This window comes from Macrotis lagotis, chromosome 5 (genome assembly GCF_037893015.1).
Source record: "Macrotis lagotis isolate mMagLag1 chromosome 5, bilby.v1.9.chrom.fasta, whole genome shotgun sequence".
Classification (NCBI taxonomy): Eukaryota; Metazoa; Chordata; class Mammalia; order Peramelemorphia; family Peramelidae; genus Macrotis; species Macrotis lagotis.
Window position 1 is genome coordinate 117439615 of NC_133662.1, and position 23749 is coordinate 117463363.

At 33.3% G+C, this 23749-nt stretch overlaps 1 protein-coding gene across 1 annotated transcript in view; it reads right to left on the bottom strand.

Annotated features, from left to right (window-relative positions):
- HS3ST5 (heparan sulfate-glucosamine 3-sulfotransferase 5) overlaps positions 1-23749 on the bottom strand; it is a 348852-nt gene that overhangs the window by 211807 nt on the left and 113296 nt on the right. The window contains exon 2 of the mRNA XM_074187401.1: positions 7558-7749. The gene's annotated coding sequence lies outside the window, so the exon portion shown is untranslated. The remainder of the gene's footprint in view (positions 1-7557; positions 7750-23749) is intronic.

The following is a 23749-nucleotide window of genomic DNA, read 5'->3' on the forward strand; positions in this document are numbered from 1 at the left end:
CTGGGTAAAAACTAAGCAATTTTGCATCATAACTAATTTGAACTAATATGAATGTGCTTGAAGTATGTGTCACCTGGAACCAAAATCACCTAGTTATATCATATCAAAACTTATGAGCCTGCAAAATGATGGCAGAAAACCTGCTGCGAGGAAGATAGGAAAATTATTGTAATCTGCATTCCTAAATTGAATGAGCATTTTTGCTCAGCAGAAACCTCTTGACTGCAAATAGTCTGAAATTACATCCCGCTGTTTAAAATACCTGTTTTGGGGGAGGAGAAAGATTTTCCTACCTGAATAAAATGCCTGATTCAATAAAAGCTACTTCTATCTACTTCATCTATCCCTCTCTTGAATAGAAGCACCTTTTAGGCCACCTTTAAATGACAATGAATAAAAATTGATTTGCTTATAATTTTTATTTATTTATCTTCTGATAGGTAATGCAGTATAATGCCTTGAGAGCAAGGCTGAAAGGTAGAAAGAAAGTGTCTTACACATACTTACTATGTGACACTGGGCAAGTCACTTAACCTGACAACAAAATAATAACAATAGTGCCCTAGATAACTCTTTAAGACTATGAGTTGCAGAAAATGTGATGATATATATTGGTAGAAATTCATATTTGGATATTCCCTATACCAAGTTCAATCCCTAACTAATTCTTAAACCAATTATTTCATAGCAAGTGTTACATTTCCCAATTATCTACTAAAAACCTTCTTTACCTTTAAAAGAAAATGAATTTATTAAACATCTTCTTTGTAAAAACTAGAAGCTGAGGATAAAACTAAAACCAACTTAGTAGAAACAGAGTAGAATTTCCAAGATTATTTTCTTGAAGCAATATAAAATAATTAAAGTCTACCTGTGTGCTAACCAACCACTGAGTCTAATGAAACAGTAAGAGTTTATTCACCAATTCAATCACAAACAAAATTGTATCCCTACTAGATTGTAAGATTGAAAATATTTTATTGAGGCTTTGTATCTCCACAGCTTCTCACATATATTTTGCTCAAAAAAAATTGAAATGAGAACTTGGTAGATTCAAAAAAAAAAAAAAAAAGATGAGAATACTACCTGCCAGTGGGCTAGCCCGGTATTTCATTCATGTGCCCAAATCATTGATATAATTGACCTCAATGGGCATATTATCTTATCTGCAAATATAGTCCCATTTTTTTAGCTGTTGATAATGGAGTTTGATAAAGCAGTGAGTTTATCTTCAAGCTTGCAATAAAAAGATTTCATTATCTTAAAGTATTCCAAGTGGATGAGGGCTCTAAATTTCAGTTATTTGTCTCAAAGCTTCAAAATTTTAGAGGAATTAGTGATTTATCTAGCCCCAATATAGAAGGAGTAACTTCCCATCAGCAACCTATGGCCTATCATGAGAAATACTGATGAAGCAAAGTAATTTTTATAAGATCTGTAGAAATGAATAAAAGCAATAACAATATGTAAATTAGCTGAAGGAAGGTGTTTCAACACAGAAGGCAAAATGCACCCACATTTAATGAAATATCTTCTGACTTTTTGAGTTTGAATAGTTCAGTGCCTAAAGTCTATATCCTTGTTCTGCAGAAGCATCACATCTCAACCTGAGAACCAAAACATGTTCAAATTAAAGTTATAAAATAAAAAAGACGGTACACACACACTATACACCCAGCATTTCATTATTATTATCACAATAATATAATAAATCATCTCATATGGTCTATAGTGCTTTGTATTTTTACATTGTACTTTCATCAAAATAATCATATGAGATGGATAATTCAAGTACCATTAAACTCATTTTATATGTGAGGAAATTGAGTCTCAGAAAGATTAAATAGTTAAATGACTGATTGAGGATTTAAGCCCAGATCTTCTCACTATATACCTCATGCTTCTGCTCTATAACACTCTCTGACATTGGTACCTTCAAACACTTTTAAGTTATCAAATGACTCTTGGGAAATACAATGTATCTTCAAGGTAGTATATTCTATAATTGGACAATTGCAACTGAAGTTTCTTCCTTTAAGAGGAAACTGGTATAGCGGATAAATTTGTATATTTGGAATAAGAACTGGGCTTGAGGCCTCTCTGTGCTCCTTGTTTGGTAAGCACAAGGAAAATATTTATATGAGCTAATTCACACAGTTGTCATAAGTTTATCATTACAATTTTTGTAAACTGTAATGTGCTATAGAAGTGTAAGCTGTTATTATGATGATATTTTACTAGCATCCATTCCATATGCCACTAGTGTTTATTTTGCCTCCAGAGTAACAAAGAAAAAAGTCTCTTCCCTCTTCAAGTATTCAAATATCATCCCTCGAAGACAACTAACAAGACCACTCATTTTTTTCTAGGCCTCAAATATCTAATCACCAAAGCAAAGTTCTTAAAGCATCAAGTAATTTGTCATTTTTTATGGTATTAATATCTTGGTTATTAAAAGTTCTGATTCTTTCAAAATTTGTTATGGTCAAACAATTTTAGATCTAAAAAAATGTTAGCCATTACCTAGTTCAAACTCAGACCCATCATGCAGAGATAAGGGAATTCTAGTTATGAAAAATTATAACTTTGCCAAAAGCCACATAGATGTTTGGTGTCACAATTACAATTATAACCAAGGACTTCTAATTGCAAATACACAAAGATTTCTACCACATGATGTCCAATATTCTTTTTTTTTATGTTTTTGCAAGGCAATGGGGTTAAGTGGCTTGCCCAAGGCCACACAGCTAGATAATTAAGTGTCTGAGGCCAGATTTGAACTCAGGTACTCCTGGCTCCAGGGCCAGTGCTCTATCCACTGTACCACCTAGCTGCCCCCTCCAATATTCTTTTAGTAGAATGAAACAATTCAAAATCAAAAGATTGTAAATGATTCATTGTGTTAGGTAGATTTCTAGTTAAGATTCACAATAAAATTAGACATGACAACAAACATAATACATTGGTCAGACAAGAAGTATTTAATTCTATTAATTTCATTCATGAATTTCTTTATCCTAATGAATATAATTCAGGATATTTATACTAAATTATGCCAATTAGTTTTCTTGTAAATGGTTACTTTCCTTTATTGGGTATTAAAACAGTGAAAAACTGCCACACAAAGCTGAATGATTTCACATTTTCCAACTAAAAATTCAGAAAAATCTTTTTTTTTGAAAGTTCAAATTACACAGATTATACTTGGAACATAAGGGCCACAGCCTATCTTTAGACTCACCACCCACTATCCAACAGCAGAATTTGGCCCCCCAAACCCATTAACAAACATTGTCATTAAACTAAAGAGCTAATTGCTTTGGAATTTAGACAGAATGAACAAAATCACAGGCCAACCACAGCTGGTAGTAATAATGGTGAGACTAACCGTATGTTCCACTGGAGATTTGAAGGAACAAAAGCAAATTAACACTAATGTAACCAAACATGTGAAATTATCCTTTAAATGAAAGAAACAGAGTTAGAGAATTCTTCATATTGCATTGGAATCATCTTGCATAGGATTCTTTCCAAGTAATTGATCATAATAATTTAAAAATTATCTTTGATTAATGGAAAAGAAAAACTTTGTGATTTTAGTCCTATATTAGAATGTACAACACATGAATTTTAAGAAATACATCTCCAAATCAATATAAAATGTCAGTATAATAAAAAATAATTTGGGAAAACCATTCCAGTATCTTTTGTCACGGACAACATCACTGAAACAATGAAGACCATCACCACCACCCGCTACATGCAAGCATTATGCTAAGAGATTTATAAATATTATTTCATTTGGTACTGTCTTGGGAGATAGGTGGTTTTTGTCAACTAGATACTGGTGTAGTTTTTCATTTCCTTATCCAGTTTATTTTAGAGATAGACGCGATTAAGTGAACTGTCCAAGTTCACATGGCTTGTTAAAATTTGAGGACTATTTTGAATTCAGAACTCTATTAATTAAGCTTTCTGGCTGCCCAATCTATAGAATTTATGTGATTCCTATTTAGTTTTATTTTAAAATTAAAAAATCTAAAATATATATGATAAATTTTAGACTTCTTAAACAGAATACTGGACAAATTTACCTTCTTTTGATAATTCTAGGACTAATGGATTTAAAGCTGAAAAGGAACAATATAGATGAACTATTCTAATTCTCATTTTAGAGTTTGGAAAAAAGAGAGATCAAGTGATATGATCATATTGAGAGCAGGAAGATAGCATGAAAGTCACCTTTTGCAGAGGAGGAAACTAAGTCCCAGAGAGATGAATTACTTGCTTGATTGCATGAGTAGTAAATGCCTGACCTAATATTTTAACTAAAAATGACAGAGTTCCCTATACCAAAGAAATCACAAATCTGTTTATTTTTAGGTTTTTTGCAAGGCAATGGGATTAAGTGACTTGTCCAAGGCCACACAACTAGGTAATTATTAAGTGCGAGCCTGGATTTGAACTCAGGTACTCCTGACTCCAGGGCTGGTGCTCTATCCATTGCGCCACCTAGCCACCCCTCACTAATCAGTTTTTAAAAAAGTTACTAGATACTACATATTTTAAAGCAGAAAGTCCACAGGCTTTTGTGTATGGGCTTGGTGACAGATACTTTGGCTGCTCTGATGCTGTTTATTTTCTTTTTTCTAGGTTCATAATGGTTTACCAGAATGGAGATTGCTGATTTTCAGGTATTTAGAACATTACTGTAGAAAGATTCCAATAGGGAGGCAGCAATTATTCTTTTTAACTAAAGGTTCAGTTTCCCCAGTGTCTAATTTGTTCTCTCAAAGTTACATTTACATTATATTCACAAAGAAATAATCATATATTTGACAAATGTCTCTAAATACATGTATGTATATACAACTTTTTCTTTCTATCTATACACCTATCTATCTATCTATCTAGAATGCAACTTCTAGTGATGAGTTGTAAATGTAATATGAGTCTTTTCATTAGCTTCCAGATGAAAGAATTAGAAGATTCCTCTCAGATAAAGTTCACCAAGAAAGAATACATTCTTTCCTCAGGCTCCCACTTATCATTCAAGAAAAGATGATAAACAATTCTTTATACAATTTTCCAGCATTCTCAATACATAAAAAATGAATTTCTCTCTTCACTGACTATAATTTTTATAAGGAATAACCAGATAAAGATTATTTTATACATTATATATATTTTATCCATAAAGAAATCCTAAACATATAAATATGCAAAAATATTGTTGTAGCCTCCAACAGAACCTACAACTTGCAACCATAGCAAAAATGGTCTTACCTAAGAGCTGACCTTACTGCCTTAGCTTTCAAAATCTTTTCAAGATAGCTAGATTGAGTCTACAAGACAATAATGCATTTTCCTTCACATTGTGAATATATGCAATCTATGCATGTTCTTTTGTATATTTGAACTGGGTTTTAAGTCATATTATCTATATGCCAACTGCACTTAATGAAGATTATATATTTCTAGAAGGAAACAATCATAAATATTCCATAACCATTCTTCCAAACATCTTCTGAAATTCTGTGCAGTCTAAATTTTATAGTCATTAAGCTAAATTTAAACATTCATTTTTAGCACCTCATACCTATACATCTTGTCCAAGAAAAGTTTTCTCTATTTATATGAGGAATTTTCAAACGTTAAAGTATGTTCCAATATTAGTACCCATATAGGTCTCTTTTTTTAAATTGTGATCAATTTTGCTTTTTAAAAAAACAGACTCATTTTTACCTTTCCACATATTTTTACTTACTAAGAAGTCAAGAAGTCTGTATATATATATATATATATATATACATATATATATATATATATATATATATATATATAAACTTCACTGAAATTACTTGTAAGCTTTCTTTAAAGGAACTATATTTTAAGAACACAAAAATATGCTGATAATTATGACCACTGCTTGTGGGAGGATATTGTCCCATTATTCTATCTGCTTTCCTGAAAAAGAAGGAAAAGCAAAAATAAAAAAAAATTCCCTTGACATTGAAAAATATGGTAGAATTGCATTTAATATTGTAATACAGACTTATTTAGGTTTTAAAAGTGTGAAAAATTGCTCAGAATTTAGCATACTATACCATCTTGGCTAAAAACATTTTGTAATAAGAGCTGGTATACATTTCTGACAACAAATGCTGTGGAGAAATAATCTTTATTGCTAATTGAGTTTCTACTTTATCATTGTGCTAACAGCATTCACTTTCCCATTTGTAATACTGTACACTTAGCTCAGTGGATAGAATATCAGATTTGGAATCATCAAGATACAACTAAAATCTAGCCTCAGATATATACCAGCTATTTGACTATGAGTAAATCAATTAATTTCTCACTACTTTAGTTTATTTAGTTTCCTAATCTGTAAAATAGGGTTCATAATAGAACCTAAATCTCAGGGTGGTTGTTATGATAAAATTAGATAATATTTTTTAAGTGCTTTGCAAATTTTAAATCACTTTACAAATGCTATCTACTGCCTCATATTTGTACTTTAGTCATATGAATTTCCTTTTGAAGATTAGTTTCTGACCCCCTAATTCTGTATAAATAAGAAACATTTTTAAATGTTTGGAACTGCATATGCAATCTGAGAGGAAGATAATGCCTACAAAGCTGTGATTCAATCTCAGGATCTTGAAGACCATTAGTCATAGCAACAAACATCACATTCAAAATGGAGGACGTCACTGCAAGTCTGAGGTTCAACTTATTATAGGCCACAGTAGAAAAAGAATACTGTTACTCATAAAACTTTACACAAAATCAATTGGTAGTTTGATAAAAAGTGTGTGGTAATGGCCCTTACTGCCCTCAAAGAATGGAATCATAGAATATCTCTAAGCATATCACATACTTTGTAAATCCTTTTCTATGAAGAGAAGACCACAGATACTAACAATCCATTCTTTCAGTACTTAGGATACAGTTTTCAAACAAAAGGGCAAAAGTTAGTTTTTCTAAAATGAGTTCATTCATAGTTAACCATCATGATGTAGGCCACAGTTGTCTAGTCCAAGTTGTTTTCAGAAGCATATTTAATTATATCAAATATCTAAACAAACAAAATCATCCTGTTGGGTAGACTAGTCAGGGGATGATACAGTCAGGATAATAAGCTGTGTGGGTTCTTTGGCTTGGAATTAAATAATCTAACTGTGAAAAAGACAAAGATGTTTGGGAATTGGCTGATCATATTAATAGTCTAAAAGTGAAGCTGATAGGTTAGCTCCATCAGTGAAATCTGGTTCAGTATAATAGCTAAAGGGACTAGCCTTAATAGTAATCAAAGCACTTTTTAACTTATTCAGTGGCATATACAACTTAGTAGACAGAAATCACTTTATTAGAAGACTAATCTTTCTTTCACTATTCTATGGAAATGTACAAATAGGACCATTTTCTTCTATGATTCTAAAGATCACTATTCAATAACCTTCTCTTTGGTACTACTTCATGAATATACCCTAAATCTTCAATCTAATGAAGTTTAGTGCTTTAGAAAACGAGTTATTTACATAATTCACTAACCTTTGTGTCCTTATGATCATTCGGAAAATCCGGCACATCTATATCGTGGGAACATACAAAGAAGAATGGATTCCTTGGGTCCTGTCTTTAATTCCAAAGGCTTCAAAACTTGCCTAGGAGACTACTGAAGTGACTCCAGGAATGCAGCTGAGTAACCGAGGCATTGCTACTGAGGCAATCAGCAACTTGAGTCTAAAACAACAACAACAACAAGAACCCAAGTCATTAGTCACCTGAAATCTTGATGGAACCTACTTTAGAGAAGTTCATTAACTGAATTTAGAGTTGGTTTGTCAATTTTTTTGGTTTACCACAGTTGCCTCTGAGTACTTTACCTTTATTGTTTTGTTAGTTAACTTTTAAGACAAAAAATGCACTGATAAGTCAAACTAAAGAGGGTCTGGATCAAAGTCACAATATTTTAATCAACTCTTTCTATTTTCCTCCAAGTGTGTCATCTGTTGTATAGTTACAAATGTCATTTCTATATGCTATATTTTGATGAAGTGCTGTTTCTCAGCAATCAAGAGGACTAATATTCAGAATTTAAAATTTTATTTTTCAGTCATTGGAGATAGTGCCATATCACATTGCCTAAGAAAAAATAAAGTACATAAAATGTAATATTTTCTGCAATCCCTTTGTATTTATAAAGCAACTCTATTTTCTTCCACTTCAGAAGTATTTACTACAATAATTATATGTAAACAGGAGTAACTTCCTTTGAAATCCACCTTCATTTCTTACACTTAGAACTATGGTAGCATTTTCACTTAATGAGTTATATAGGAAATGGTGCAGTGCCTGATGAGAAAAATAAATCTTTGCTGATAATAAATATCTGACTACTCATCATATTTGGAGGAAACACCTACATTGCAATGAATATAAGATTTCAGCAATATGTGGGAGGCTAGGGAAGCTATGTGGAGACCTAGCTGGAATGGAGAGGGAGAAGATGAGGTTTGGGGGCTGGACAGATGCATGATACCTGAACACAGACAGAGAAACTGGGACCAGACATTTGAGCAGATGGACTGACAGGGTCAAAGGTTTGCTCTCTCCATGGTGGAAGTCTCAAGTGCAGTATACAATCAATCCCCAATGGGTGGTCTTTCTGCTTTTACTTGCTGGATTTTTTTTTTACTTTGTGTTTTTTTTTTCTGTGTTTGGTTAGTGGAGTGCCAGAAGGCTGCAAAGTGACAAACTGAGGAGAGGACTGAAAGGATAACAGCACTATACAGAAAAGTTAACCTAAGTTTTACATTGGAATGAAGATTGATTTCAGAATTCTTCCAGTAAAGTTAAATAATTTGAATTTATGTAAAGTGAGAAATATCTATATTAATCAGGACAAGCAAAGCTCTACCTGTAATGTACCCTTGGCTTGTAATGTGTCAAGGTCAATCAATGTCAAAGAGGTGGTAATTGAAGTAGGTAGATCATGGTCTCCTCTTTGACCTGAGTGAGAGTTGCTATTCAAACAGCATTGTACTTGCATTATTAAGAGACTTGAGAATGAAATCTGGTTCTATCACTTACTATGTGAGCATGAACAACTTATTTAGCCCTCAGTTTCCTTATTATTTAAAAAAAGGGAGTGGAACTAGATGATTTCAAAGTTCCTTTCAGATCTACATCTATGATGCTAAAAAATGTTTCCAAATATTCATGGCAATGAACTTCCTAATACTTATCCATCCTATAGTACACAGCTGATAGCTCTCCTCTCTGAAGCATTTGCAGCCCAATTCCAATCTCTAATCTCTTGTGTCTTTTAAGCATTTGCACCGTTAATTCAGCAATTAATCATTACTGTCTTTCGACATTCTATGAATTATCATGCTAGACTGTTTCTTATCTCTAGTAATGTTATTTAAAAGTTGGTGTCAAGTGCTAGCTTAATAGAGCACAGAAATGTAGTAACCGTCTTTTAGGTATGAAGCCCTGACCCACAAATAGGACCTCTACAAGTGATTCAAGTATAGTTTCAGTCCTCTGGTCCTCAAGACAGATCTACTTTTGAACTGGATCAATTATCCTGGAGGCATAAGGGGTGAGAATGTTGGATCTGATGGGGGGAACAGGAAAGGGTTCTTGGAGAGAGGTCTTTGCATTTGATATTAAAGTAGGAGAAGCAATTTAAAAAGTATAAATTTAAGGGAGGAAGATATTCTATGGCTAGAGCAGAAATGAGGGAACTTTTTGGATATTTGGCCATTTGGATATTTATAACATAATTCAAGGGCCATACAAAATTATCAACTTAAAAATTTTAATTCTTAAAAGCTTCTAGGTTTATTAAATTTTGAGCCATGTCTGTGGTTGCCTTGGAAGTGCCAGATCAAATGATTCTGAGGGCCTTATAAAATCCTAGGGCTTAGAGGCTCCTTGCCCCTGGTGTAGAGTATGGTGTGAGCAAAGATACACAGTCAGAGGAGTAGAGGATATGTTAAAGATAAAACAGCATCTAAAATAAATAATACCAGGAAGGTATGTGGATTGTGCCAGCTTGTAGAGGGCCTTGAATGCCAGGAAAATAGTTTAACTTTACTGCATGACAGCAGAAAGTTATTGAAATATGTTGAGCTGGGGTATCATATTACTAGACTCACATATAAGGATCCATGAACTCCATAAACTTGCCATTTAATGTGTTGTATGTGTCTTTTTCATTACTAGCACACAAGTGTTCATTATTTCTAAATGTCCTTAGAAAAATACAAATATTGGTTAGAGAAATATTAAGCCAAACACTTAAAGTCACAAAATAGATGTTGTTTGAAATTGGAACTCATAAAAGTTACCATGAATCCATTTTTTAGCTGTTGGGGATTTTCATAAATATAACAAAGGCTACTTTCTTGATGCAAGGCATCAAGGCAAGGAAGGCATGGTAGTAAAGTCCAAGATTGTATAACATTACTCAAAATAACAGTTCACTTAGAGCAGCCTGGGACTAATTAATGATAATGATAAAGAACACTAAGATTTAAAAAGTGTTTTCTTTATAAAAACACCAGGAGACAGGTTATATAAATATATTTCTATAAGCATCAACTTAGCTGATAGAAAATTAAGAAATTAAAGAACTTTTCCTTGGTCATACATCAAATATGCTAAGTCCAACTGTTATGATTACAAGACTAATAGTGCTCTTACTACCATAAAATATTGCCATTAAGTATATGCTAGAACCTAAAATAATTAGACAATAGGGCTACTGGCATGCAAAGGAATGGTTACAAATATTAATACTTTACTGTTATAGCCTTAGCACTTCACTATGTATGAGGTTTTCTTTTTAACGTAAAATATGTCATTCTATTCTCACACTCTATAGGTGACATTATAGGAGTTTTATTACTCCCATTTTACAAAAGAGGAAATTAATACCCAGAAAGTAAAAGCAACTTTTATTTCTTTTTTTTTAAAAAAAAACAAGTCTCATTTATTGGTGATGAAGTTTGTCCTTCATTGTTTGTTTGTTTTTTTTTGGTTTTTGCAAGGCAAATGGGGTTAAGTGGCTTGCCCAAGGCCACGCATCTAGGTAATTATTAAGTGTCTGAGACTGGATTTGAACCCAGGAACTCCTGACTCCAAAGCAGGTGCTTTATCGACTATGCCACCTAGCCGTCCCTTGTCCTTCATTCTTGAAGAAGATCATGATGCCAGGGAAATGATGCCATGACAAACACATGACCTGGATTTGAGTGAGGTGGTGCTGTACTAAGTCACTAATCTCACTTCCTCCTTCAAAGCCATCTGGATCCAGTCAGCAGAAATGAATCAGGACAACTGGAGATGATCCCGGAAGTGAGGCAATCAGATTAAGTGGCTCGCTCAAGGTCACACAGCTAGCAAGTGTCAAAGGTATGAGGCTGAATTTGAATGCATGTTCTCCTGACCCCAAGACCAGTGTTTTATCCACTGTACCACCAAGTTGCTCAAATTTTATTGATTAAAAATCTTACTAAGAATAGTTTTCATTTTCTTTATGCATAATTAAGGGAAAAAGAAAAAACAAAACCTTCCAACAAATAAATACTCAAGCAAAATAAATTCTGATATTCACAAAACAAATTCACATATTCCTGATGTCTAAAATTGTTTGTCTGACTTTGCCTAGCCCACATCTCTATCATGAGTATGTTACATGTTCCATCAATGGTACACATGATCGATCACTGCATTAAACAAAGTTTTTAAGTCTTTTAAATTGACTTCTTTTTTCAGTATTGGTATAGTGGCATTGAAATGGTTCTGCTTACTTTCATTTGCTTCAATTCATAAAAGTCTTTCTAGGTTTTTCTAAAACTTTCTTATTTAGGAGGTTTTAACAAGGTCATAATTAATATGAAGCATCTAATGATTTCCACCTAGACCTGATGACTCCTAGTCAATATCGTCTTCTTTCTTGTAACATTTGAAATTCATAATTCAAAATGCTATTATTAGTGTGTTCTTTTAAAAATGGATAATTATAATATCTGAAGATATCTTCTATAGGCATACTTTTAGCTCCCTTAGTCTAGAAATATGTAGAAAACACCAGAAGGAAGCAAGGGTAGCTAGAATGGGAAGCAAGGGAAACTGACTGCTGTAGTTGAAGCCAATACGTATTTCATAACTGAGTAGTTTGTTTTTTTTTTTTGAGCAGCCCAGTCCTAATGTTTTTTGAAAACTAGCTGCAGAGTGCCTTAGGCATTTATAGGAGGCAATTTCCTCTGGGCTTTTGCAGAATTCTTGTTTGGCTATATACATAGTTTGACTCTATCAGAGTAATGAGTGTGTTAGGGAGTTTGTAGAAAAAAAAAAAAACTCCTGTATGATATACATTTTGAAAATGAGCAGATTGCCTTAAAAAATCAGAGAATAGACTATATTCTCTTATTCTTCATGATACATGAAGATTTTTAAAGAAATGAATGATTCCTATTTTACTAAACAAAAAAAATTTGCTTTTCAAGCAAAACAAGAAACTTGCCTATTGTGAGTCTCCTTTCCCTATAAAATTAATAATAATTATTATTATAGCTAACATTTATATATTGCTTATTATACAGCAGGCACTTGTGATAAACACTTCACCAACATTTCATTTGATCCTGACAACAGCCAAGTACTAGTATTATCCTCATCTTAAAGATGAAGACTATGATGCAGATAGCCTTTGCGACTTGTCCAGGATCACACAGCTATTAAGTGTCTAAAGATGAATTTGAACTCAAATCTTCTTGACGCCAAGACTTTATTCAGTACATTAGATGGCTATCCTTTCCCAGAAAAATCTCACATATTTCTTATTTTTCTTGTAACATACATAACACTAAAAATAAAGGGACAATGTCATAAATGAAAGGAAAGAAAACAATAGCAACATTCCTGTTTACATTATAATGGGGGAGATAGAGGTAAAGAATTGTTTATCCAAGAGATGAGACTAGCAAAGGATTAAGGTTGTGGGGTGGGAAACTCTCACTTCTTCCAGAAGGTGAGATATGAGTTGAGTCTTGGAGGAACATAGGCAAGTTTAGAGGCAGGGATGAGGAGCAAGAGCACTCCAGGGGGACAGACATTTAGTGAAAAGGCACAGAGTCAGAGAAGTGTGTGTGTGTGTGTGTGTGTGTGTGTGTGTGTGTGTGTGTGTGTGTGTGTGTTTGTGTGGAGGAGAGTAAGGACAGAATTGTGAATTTTATATATAATACATGAAAAATAACACGTTGGAAGGCATCAGTTTTCAAAAGGGTTTAAGTCAAATTAAAGATTTTATATTTGATTATAAAACTAACAGGGAGCCACTGAAATTTAACAAATAAGTCATTGATTTAGGTATGTGATTTAATCGGCAGTTGAGAATAGGATGAGTTAAAGAGGAGAATAGAGGCAGAGATATTACCCTGATAATCCAGGCATAATATGATGAAGGCTTATATCAAGGTGGCAGCTGTGTGAGCAGAGAGAAGGGAGAATATATGAGATGCTGTTAAAGTCTGAAACAAAAAGAGTTGCCCTCAGATTGGGGAATGGCATCTTTTTTTTTCAGTATAGCATGATTCAAAGTCCTCAAATGAAAGTGCAGGAAGGAGGCTGAAAGTTATACGTTTTTCTGTTTTACTCCCTTTTGACTTTTGAGCTTTTTTGAAAGGAAAAGTAGCATCTTTGACTTTCTTCCTATTTTTTTCAGGCTGAATTGATCCACAATGGTCTGTATACAGTGAATGTTTAATTTATCATCATGGCTGTGTGACCTGAAAATAGAGTTCTCTCAGCTGGTCTTTATCTATACCATTTTCACTTATTTCTGACATAAACAAAATAGATAAGAAATATCTCTGGATAGAGTATGGCACTTTTTAGACTTTAAAAAATATCTTCTGACATGTAAAACATATGTCATATAACAATTGTTAAAGGAATTTTGTTTTGGATTGAAATATTTTACATTGTGATGGGTTCAACAGATATATACCCTCATGAACACATACATATAGAGATTGAAATGAAAGATAAGGAAATGTTTAAACATCTTAAACACTGACAATTGCAGACCAATGTTATCAGCACATTTATATCAGAGTATTTGACTAGTTTTTCCAGTTGAGTTTTACATACTTTCTGTACCTACATTTAAAAAGCCTATCACAAAGGTACTTGAACAATGATTTAAGATGATAACTTTTTGATTTGTGTGAAAATGAGCTATCTGAAAGTACTTGAAAAACTACTCACAATAATCAAAGGTTCTATATTGCTCTTGGGGAAAGAATGAATGCAAGAAGGCAAATTATTCTGGAAAATGTAAGAATTCAATATATTACTCATTATCTCAATGCATTAAATTTTCCTTCAAGTTTGTTCAACAGACAGGTTAAAAAGTTTGACCCTGCAAGGAGACTCCTACTACCTTCCAATTGCTAAATAGGAAAAGTTGTAGTAGACCTGGAGTCAGGAAGACTCGACTTCCTAAGTTCAAATCCAACCTCAAACACTACTAGCTGTGTGACCCTGTGCAAGATACTTAACTCTGCTTGCTTCAGTTTCCTCAACTGTAAAATAAACTGGAGAAGGAATGAATTGGAGAAGGAAATACAAATCACTCCAGTATCTTTGCCAGGAAAACCCCAAATGGGGACACACACACACACACACACACACACACACACACACACACACACACACAGAGAAATGATTGAGGGGAGTGAATAATAATAATAAATAATGCATGTGAATGGTGACTTCAAAATCTGAAGAGACATTATAGTAGGTGGTCTTGGAAAGGTTTTTCTCAAAATATTGTCCAAGTATATGGAAAATTATAAATTCTAACCTTCATTAAATTCTGGGAATTTAGAGTTCTTATAGTCCAACTCCTTATTTTCCTGATAAGGAACTGAGACCAAGATTAATTAAGTGACTTGTCCAAGGTCACACAGGTAGTAAATAACAGGGCAATTCATAACTGGTCTTCTAGGCTTCAACTTCAAAGATAGATAGCAATGGAAAATGGAATTAAAGGACCTGGATTGAAATCCCAGTTGTGACACTCACTCCCTATGCACTATTTGGTTAGTCTCTTAAATTCTCTGTGCTTCAGTTTCATCTTCTGTAAAATAATGGCTTGTCTAGATGACCTTTGAGGTTCTTTCCAGCTCTAAACCTCTGATCCCATAATTTCTTTTTTGATTTATTCACAACCAGAAAATCATTTCAAGACCAGATGAAGTATTAACAAGGTCAGAAGAAGGAAAGAGTAAAGGGGAAACAGAATAATCATTTTAGTTGTCCAATTTTCCTTAGAAATGTAAAATCCCTAAGTGAAGGAACTAGATCTGTTCTTTGTGTGTTCTACACCCGTATGCCACAATAAATGCCAACAGATTGTAATTATAGCAGTGCCTGAGGGATTTAGAATTTGATCACTGTTACAAAATAAGAATTACAGCAACAATCTAACTTCTGGCATAGCTGATGCTCAAATATTTGTTAACTGAATGAATGACTTCATCCTATTTTTCTGAAGGTGAAAAGTATGGTCCTCATATGTATAAATCAAAGGGAGAAAATATCTCATAAAATCCTCATGGAAGACACTGAAAAACATATTGAAGGCAAAACAGTTCAGAATTCTTATTGAGTGATCATTCACCAATCATAGCTATTTTACTGATATGGAAGAGAGTATGTAGGTTGCTATATTTTTAGTCCATTACTTCACAGATTCCTCTGTAAGAATTTCTGATCTTCATTCTGCTTAGGATACCTAATATATGCCTGTTGGCTCCCTTTGTGTTTTTTCAAATCTTTCAGGGTTTCAGCATGTTTCAGCAATCTAGAAGAGACTCAGAAACTGGTTCTTCCAAAGCTTTGCCTTTATGTACTCCAAAATCAGCCAAGCTCTTCCATATTTGGATTGGATATCTCAAGCTGTATGTTTGATAATTACAATGGGTAAAATAAAACTTTGATATCCCAGTCGTATGCATTGGAAATATGTGATTTTGATTGCATGCAGAAAAGAAAATGAAATTCATTCCATTAGCCTATTTCAGTTATTCTGGCATATTAAAAAAAACATGTCTCTGGGAGCTGAAGTTTTGTTGTTGTTTGATCATGTCTGGTTTTTCTTGAACCCATGAGCCATGGCACACCAGGATCTTCTGTCCCACACTATCTTCTGAATACACAGTCTCTCCTTGAAATTATTCCTTGGAGCATTATTACCATCCCATACTAGCAAGAAACTTGGCATCCTGCAGCAGGAAGTAGGAGTAGTCTGTTTATAGCCAGAACAAGTATTGTGGAGTGACAGACAGATGGTGGTCCTATACAGCATAAAAAAGCTACATCCACGGCTATTCGTTAGAAACTCAGATGCCATCTTTAAATACTGTTCAGGCCATCACAATCTTGGGACACCAGTTTTAGTGAATTCCTTCATCTTTGTAATCTAAATGATGTGCATATAACTTAGAATTTCAATCACTTGAGAAAGAAAGGGTTAGTCAGTGATTTTACTATATACAAGTTATTCACTAACAGTATCTATGTGTTTATGCTCTATCCCTTTCTGCTTGAAATACTTGACACTATTAATATTCTTTATGATTAGGGTTTTGTTCTGACATTATTTCTGGTCTGCCCTCCTGAACCAGGAATGCTTACCATGTTTTACTCCATTGCTGACTGATACTCTTGCCATTTATTCTACTTGCTGAACTCTTCAGGTTTAGGGCTTGGGTTCAGAGGATTCTGATTGAGTATAAACTTCTTGAAGGACAGTTTTGTTTATTTTTATTATTGTTTATCTTTTTCTCATTGTTGAACTCTACAGGTTTAGGGCTTGGATTCTGAGGATTCTGGCTGAGTATAAACCTGAAGGCCATTTTTGTTTGTTTCTTCGTTTTTCTCTTTGTAGCTCTAGTAGCTAGTACTTACTTCAAATACATAGTAGATGTATAAGAAATATTTGATGCACTGGACTGAGAAATCAAGGCTATTATTATTTACTTTACTACTACTACCACTACCACTACCACTACTAGTACTACTACAGCTGCTGCTGCTATTGCTATTGCTACTATTACTACTACTTACTGGGACTGCTATTTTACCACCACCACTAGCACTTTAAGTTTTCCAATATACTTTTACATTGCATTTTGCAAAGTCCTTTTTTGGTTCACAATTTCTTCTGATGTATTTAATAATATTGTCAGTCATCTTGTGGGCTAAATAGAATTCCATGCATCTTGAGTTCTATTCACAAACCAACTTTAAACAATCAGTTAATAATAAGTTAAACAGTTAACAACATCATTTAATAATATACAACCTGTAGTTTCAGTTCCTACTTATTCATGCTAATGGGTTCAGGGGGAACTATGATGAACCCAAAAGAGTGAATAATCAAAAAATCATACACACTTAGTGTTAGAATATGTGGTTAGGACTTGATGTATCTGATTTTCCATTTTAGTTATGTTTCATTTAAAATAATAGTTGATTTACATTCTTTTAGCATTAACATCACAGTATGAAGTTAACTTGAAGAATATGTTCTGTATTAATGAAGATTTCACCTAGCTATTTCTTTACTATTGAAGCAATAAGTCAAGATTCACCCTTCCCTCCAATATATACACTCATACACATGTACTTTATGTATTGTGTACACAAATCATTTCCTTTACACATAATCATATCTATCTCTGAATGGTTAGACATCACTTCACAAGGAAAGAATATAGTTTAGAAAATTTAGAATTAATTGAAGATGATGATGCATATTTGAAATAAAGTTTGTACAGATTATGCAAAACAATAGGGAGATAAAATTAACAACTCTTTCTAACAGAAAACTTCTTTGAAACTTTCTATCATAATCACCCAAGGAAGATTATTCCTTGATCTTGGGATCAAAGGCTTAATTTTTTTCTAGAAACTTTACTCTGTATTGAGTCATGAAGACATTATCACTATGGCACAAAACTGCAGCTGAATCTCTCTCTCTCTCTCTCTCTCTCTCTCTCTCTCTCTCTCTCTCTCTCTCTCTCTCTCCATATACGTATACGTATATGTAGATTAGAGTATTTGGTATAGTACAAAGGAAGGAGAACCTGTAGAGGATCTTGGCTAAAAAAAAATTATCTGGGCCACTTAAGTGTTGGAATCATGGGCTACTTAGTTTTCATCAGGGAAACAAAAAGACTGGACTAGATGACATCCCATTCATCCCTAAATATGATGATCTGACATTTATATTTTGTTCTCTGAAATGTGTTTCTTAAAATATTTAGATTCTTGTACTATGAACAGATTTGTCCCCTTATCAATTCCTAGTTCCTCCCCCATTCTTAAACTGAGCATAGCCTTTTCTCTCTTAAATTTCCATTATTACTGAAGAAGACTATTCTTTAGTGTCATTTCTCTAGGTTTTTACAAAGTATATAAGTGGAACAGAGGTTGTAGACTTGAAGTCAGGAAGACTCAAGTTTAAACACTGCTTCAATTAATTAGTAGAGAGAGTAAATCCTTGAGTAAATCACTAAATTTTTTTCAAACCTCAGTAAAATATATAACCATATGTAAAAATATGGGCAATGATAGTCACTTCACAAATAAGTTGCAAATATCAAACTTTTAATTTTATATATATATATATATATATATATATATATATATATATATATACATTTTAGCTACTACTACTAATTATTATTATCCTAAAATTTTACCAGACATGACCAGAAATAGTCTTATGAAATCTTGAGTAGAACCATCTTTCTCAGAGGTATCTTTACATTAAGCAACCCATATTGAATTACTTGCGGTTTATTTCACTATTCTGCCTATCTCACTGTGCTATGGAGGAAGAAAGTGCTTTTTTCAAACTATAAAATGTTTTGTAAATATTTGTTATTAATTTCATTTATTATTGCTGTTAAGGTGAGTTTATTTTTAAGTTCCCACTTAAAAATTTCCACATGACCTCAAACCTCACAACAACTGTTTATAAACCAAAGTAAAGTATTAGGTACAGATGAATTGTGTGTAGCATACTAGGGAATGATAGATTTTAAATGTTCCTTCATATCACAGAATGAAGGCTGGAGCTGCCATTTTAACAAACACATGAAGGAAAACTAGAGTAGAAACAAAAATGCCTTTTTGTAATTTAAAATGTAAAAAGCTCTTTGTGCATATAATCTGGACTCGCTACTTCATGTAATTATAGTAATTTTCTAAAAGAACCAGAAGGGAAACAAACACAATTGCAGTTTGCAGTATTCTCTAATGAAAACAACATTTTAAAGCTTAAGAATCCTTTGTCTTATCCCTGTATGAAAGGGACTTAGGAGGTTCATAAACAATCCTAAAACATTTGAGACTTGATGATGATATGCATGATATATATATATATATATATATATATATATATATATATATATATATACACACATATATATGCATGTGTATGTTGACTGCACCAGGGAGAGAAGAAATTGAAGACATTCCAGGTTCATGAATCCATTATTCCAGGTGTCATCATAATGATTTTCCAAATTGAAGAGGAAAAATGGGACAGAGAAACATTTACACAATGTAGTTTTGATATCAATGGACTGCAAAGTCAGAGCAATGGATTACCCCAGCAGACATACAGTAAGTAGCATGTTTGGAGGTGATTCATGGCTTTTAAAAGAAAACAATTTCTTTTAAAATATCAGAATTAATTTTTACCACAAAGAATGTATCTTACCTTACCATTCTTGTCAGTATCCTTTATACCTAATTTCAATAGCACAATAATTGCTGTCTTTTTTAAAAAAGATCTTCTCTGATAATATTACTGGGTTAGCTGAGAATAGAAAAACCAAAACCTCTTAGTCCAGGGAATGACAATCTTCTCAAAGAGAAGAGTCATCTGGGGATAACATTGCTAGAATTTATCTTTCTGAAGAATTGTGCCATATTTTACTCACTTTAATATTTGAAAGGAAGCAGGGTTTCATCAGCATTAGCCCTTGTTCCACCAATACAGCTTCCTTGTTCTTAAGAGGACAATTCCATGAAATGTGGTGGCTAAAAAAAGTCTTGCTTTTTACCTAAGAATTTTTCAGTGATCTTGTCCCAAGTTATGTAGGTTGGTCAGCAGATGGGAGTCACATAGTAGCTATCTATGTAGCCTGACTTGAAATTTTACTATTTGGTAAAACCTTCAAGAGTTTGAGATCTTCAGGTGTGGTGACATTATCACCTCTATCCTGGAATGAGGCATAGAGAGATCTTCAATAGGGCAATCATGCTTTTTTCAATTGATGTCAGTAGGGAATACCTTATATAGGGTATGGAAGTCCTCTCTGATCTTGGAAGTGGGGGGGAAAGAGCAATAAGAATTCTAGATTTTTGATACAGAGCTCTATCCACCTACAAGGACTGTATTTTCTTGATTAAAACAAAATGAGATGAATTAACAAACAGTCTCATTCAATTTTTTGGCTATTATAAATGTCTGGAGTTGATTGCATTCTTATCTTGCTTAGCTATGGCAGTTGATACCTATACAGCACTTTAAGGTTTACAAAGCAATTTATATCTATTGTTTCAATAGCTCTTTACAACAATTCTGTGAAATAGATATTAAAAGCATTATTATTATTATTATCATTATTATTATTCCTATTTTGCATATGAGGAACCAAGGTCACAATCTAGAAATTTGTTTAGCAAATGCTTCCTTGGTGTATAAACAATGCATCAATCTAGAACTGTACTTATGGGTGCAATGATTGCACTAAACAGGAAAGAGACTAAAAAAAGGATACCGTTTGGAAATCTCTCAGTACTTGCATATCTGTTGAGTTTTATATTGGGATTAAAAAACCGATAAAAATCAATATAAAGGAAGCAACTATTCTAGAAGTAACATTAGCAACTCACAAGATGATGAGGTCAGCAGAAAGAAAAATGGCCCTAATATATATCTCCTGTCTAGATCTATAGTTGACACTAATTCAAAATTCAAACTTTCTGATGGATGGCTCATGGAAATGAGGCTGACAATCTTCTGTCAATGTCTTTTTCTTTTGAAGTTCAATTTCATCTATAACTTTTGCAGTCAAACAGCTATTTGTTTTCAAGTTTCCAAAAAATGTCCAGAAACCTTCTGATGAATAACCCTCTACACTCTTCTTCCAAAATAAGTTTCTATGCAACTATGACAACTGTTACCCAGAGGTGAAAATGAGATTTTTATGAAGAAATAGACAAATTCATCCTATAAACTGACCATGGGAGATTTCAGGACACTACAAACAGAAATGCTCAAATCTAAAGAAATATTTCCAAGGAATTGAAAGCTGAAAATATTTCTCCCCTTTTCTAACCAATTGGGCTGAGTATTACATAAGAGATAAATCTTCCATAGTTATAAATCAACTTTAATTAAAATTCAGAAACTTTGATATAGAACATGGAATTTTTCACATGGAAATATTAAACTAAATCCCCTTAGCAACTGTAGTCGACAGACAACAGAGTTTCCACCAACCTGATACTGAATCAGTTACCTGATGGAGATCACATTAGGCTCCCACAAACAGGTGATTTCCTTGCAAGCTAGATACATTATATGTAACTGCTAAGAGCCTGAGAGGGGAAGGCTCAATCTCTTGACCATACTATGGATAGTATGTTGAAGTTGGAAGGTAGAGCAAGGCTTTAAAAAAAAAGACAACATCAAGCCAACTAATCTATTTCATAAAGAAGATAGTACAAGCATACCTAGGATCAATGAAATTGAAAAAAAACATTCAAACTATTAAAGGATAGATGACTATCATCTATATAATACTTTTATATATTAGTAGTACAACCAATCAATCACCAGGTGGCATCCAGGTCTCACTGATGATTGAACATAAAAATCCCAGATTAGTATTGTATCAGTTAGAAATTCCAAGACTAAGATTTCCATTGGTAGCTATTCCTTTGAAGGGAACATGCTGCTTAGGAAAACAGGTATTGAACATAAAGTAGAAAAATAGACTTGAGATCACAAGTCCTTTAAGTAGAAAATTGACAGACAATGGTGACATCAAGATACAGACTTAAATGTTTGTCAGATTTAAGCTCCTCTATCTTAACTATATGACAGGCCAGTAAAAAAATCAACTTATTTAGAAATGTTTCTGCTATTGTATGAAGTACCAATGACTCTTAGGAATTACAGGGAAGAAATAAATAGAGGGAGGGAGCCAGGGGAAGTTTATATGTCTTTCCCAAAGTGACCTTTTCTGTTTCCTCAAATTATCCTAACTCTTCATTTATTGTTTCCTACTTAGTTCTTTATTGTAAGGGACAAAATCCTTTTCACTGGAAAAAGTCATATGAATGAATCTATCATAAATATGTTATTTAATCTCAACTGTACTTTTACTTCTTCCTGGAAAATCTTGTTTTCTTCTGATTGACTCCCTTTTAAACTACCAGAATTCTCTTTTCCAATCTTCTCTCTTCCAGTAGATAACCTTTTTTACTTCTTTAATAAACTATGTGATCTCCCTCATCACTGCCCTCCATGCTTCAAAGTGCCTATATCTTCTATGGTCATCCTCTTCTCCTTTACTCCAGTCTCCAAAAGAGGTATGCTCTTCTTGACAAGGTTAAAAACATTTCCTCTGTCAATAATACCATACCATTTTGTCCTCTCTGGAACCTGACTTAGTACCTATTACCTCCCTCTCTCTGACACTTCTAATTTTAATTCCTACCTCTAACTTCAACCATTTCTACTTGATCCTTTCCTCTGACTTGTACAAAATATATCTTCCACCTTAAAAGAATTGTTCATTTGATCCTACCATCTCCAAAATTTGTTATTAAACATCACTCATCCCTTTCAAGTCCAAGCTCCTAGAAACTGGATACACCTTACTGCCTCTAACCCCTTAATTTACTTTTCAACTTTTGTAATGAGACTTCTCACTAGGTCAGTTTATTAAAGCTATTCTCTCAAGTTATCTCTTAATTGATAAAGCTGTTGATCTTGTTTTTCCTGATGTTTCTCAGATTTTGACATCACTGATGATAACCTTTTCTTCTCATGAGAAATTTTTCTTACTTTGACTTATCTAACATTACTGTCTCCCTTACTTCTAACTCTACCTAAATAACATTATTTTCTGTCTTTTTTTCTTAGTTTATAATCCATCTCAGATGGATTTAACCTCAACATTAATTCCTGGTACACATAATTTCTTGGTGTTTTATTTCTCAAAAGCTAACATAGTTTGGATGCACAGGACTTCTAAATCTACATATCTGGTACTAATTCCACTTTTGTATTATGGTCTTTCCTCACCAACTGATGAATCCTCTTTACTTGTCTATTTCATCAGCATCTCAAACTCACTCTGTCTAAAAATAAGACTCATCATTTCCCCCAAAAACCTGTCTCCTAATTTTTCTATTTCTACAAAATAATTAAACAAAGCTATAAACCATCCTATCATTCACATATATCCTTTTGTAGTTTTACAGTGGTAGCATAAGAGAATTTAGAACTTGGTGTCAGGCTTAGAACCACCGAATCTTTATGTCTTTTTTCAAACTCCAACCATCTCCCTTCAATCAGTTGATAATTTTTAATTGATTTTAGCTCATATATTTGAGTATCTATCCCCCTTTC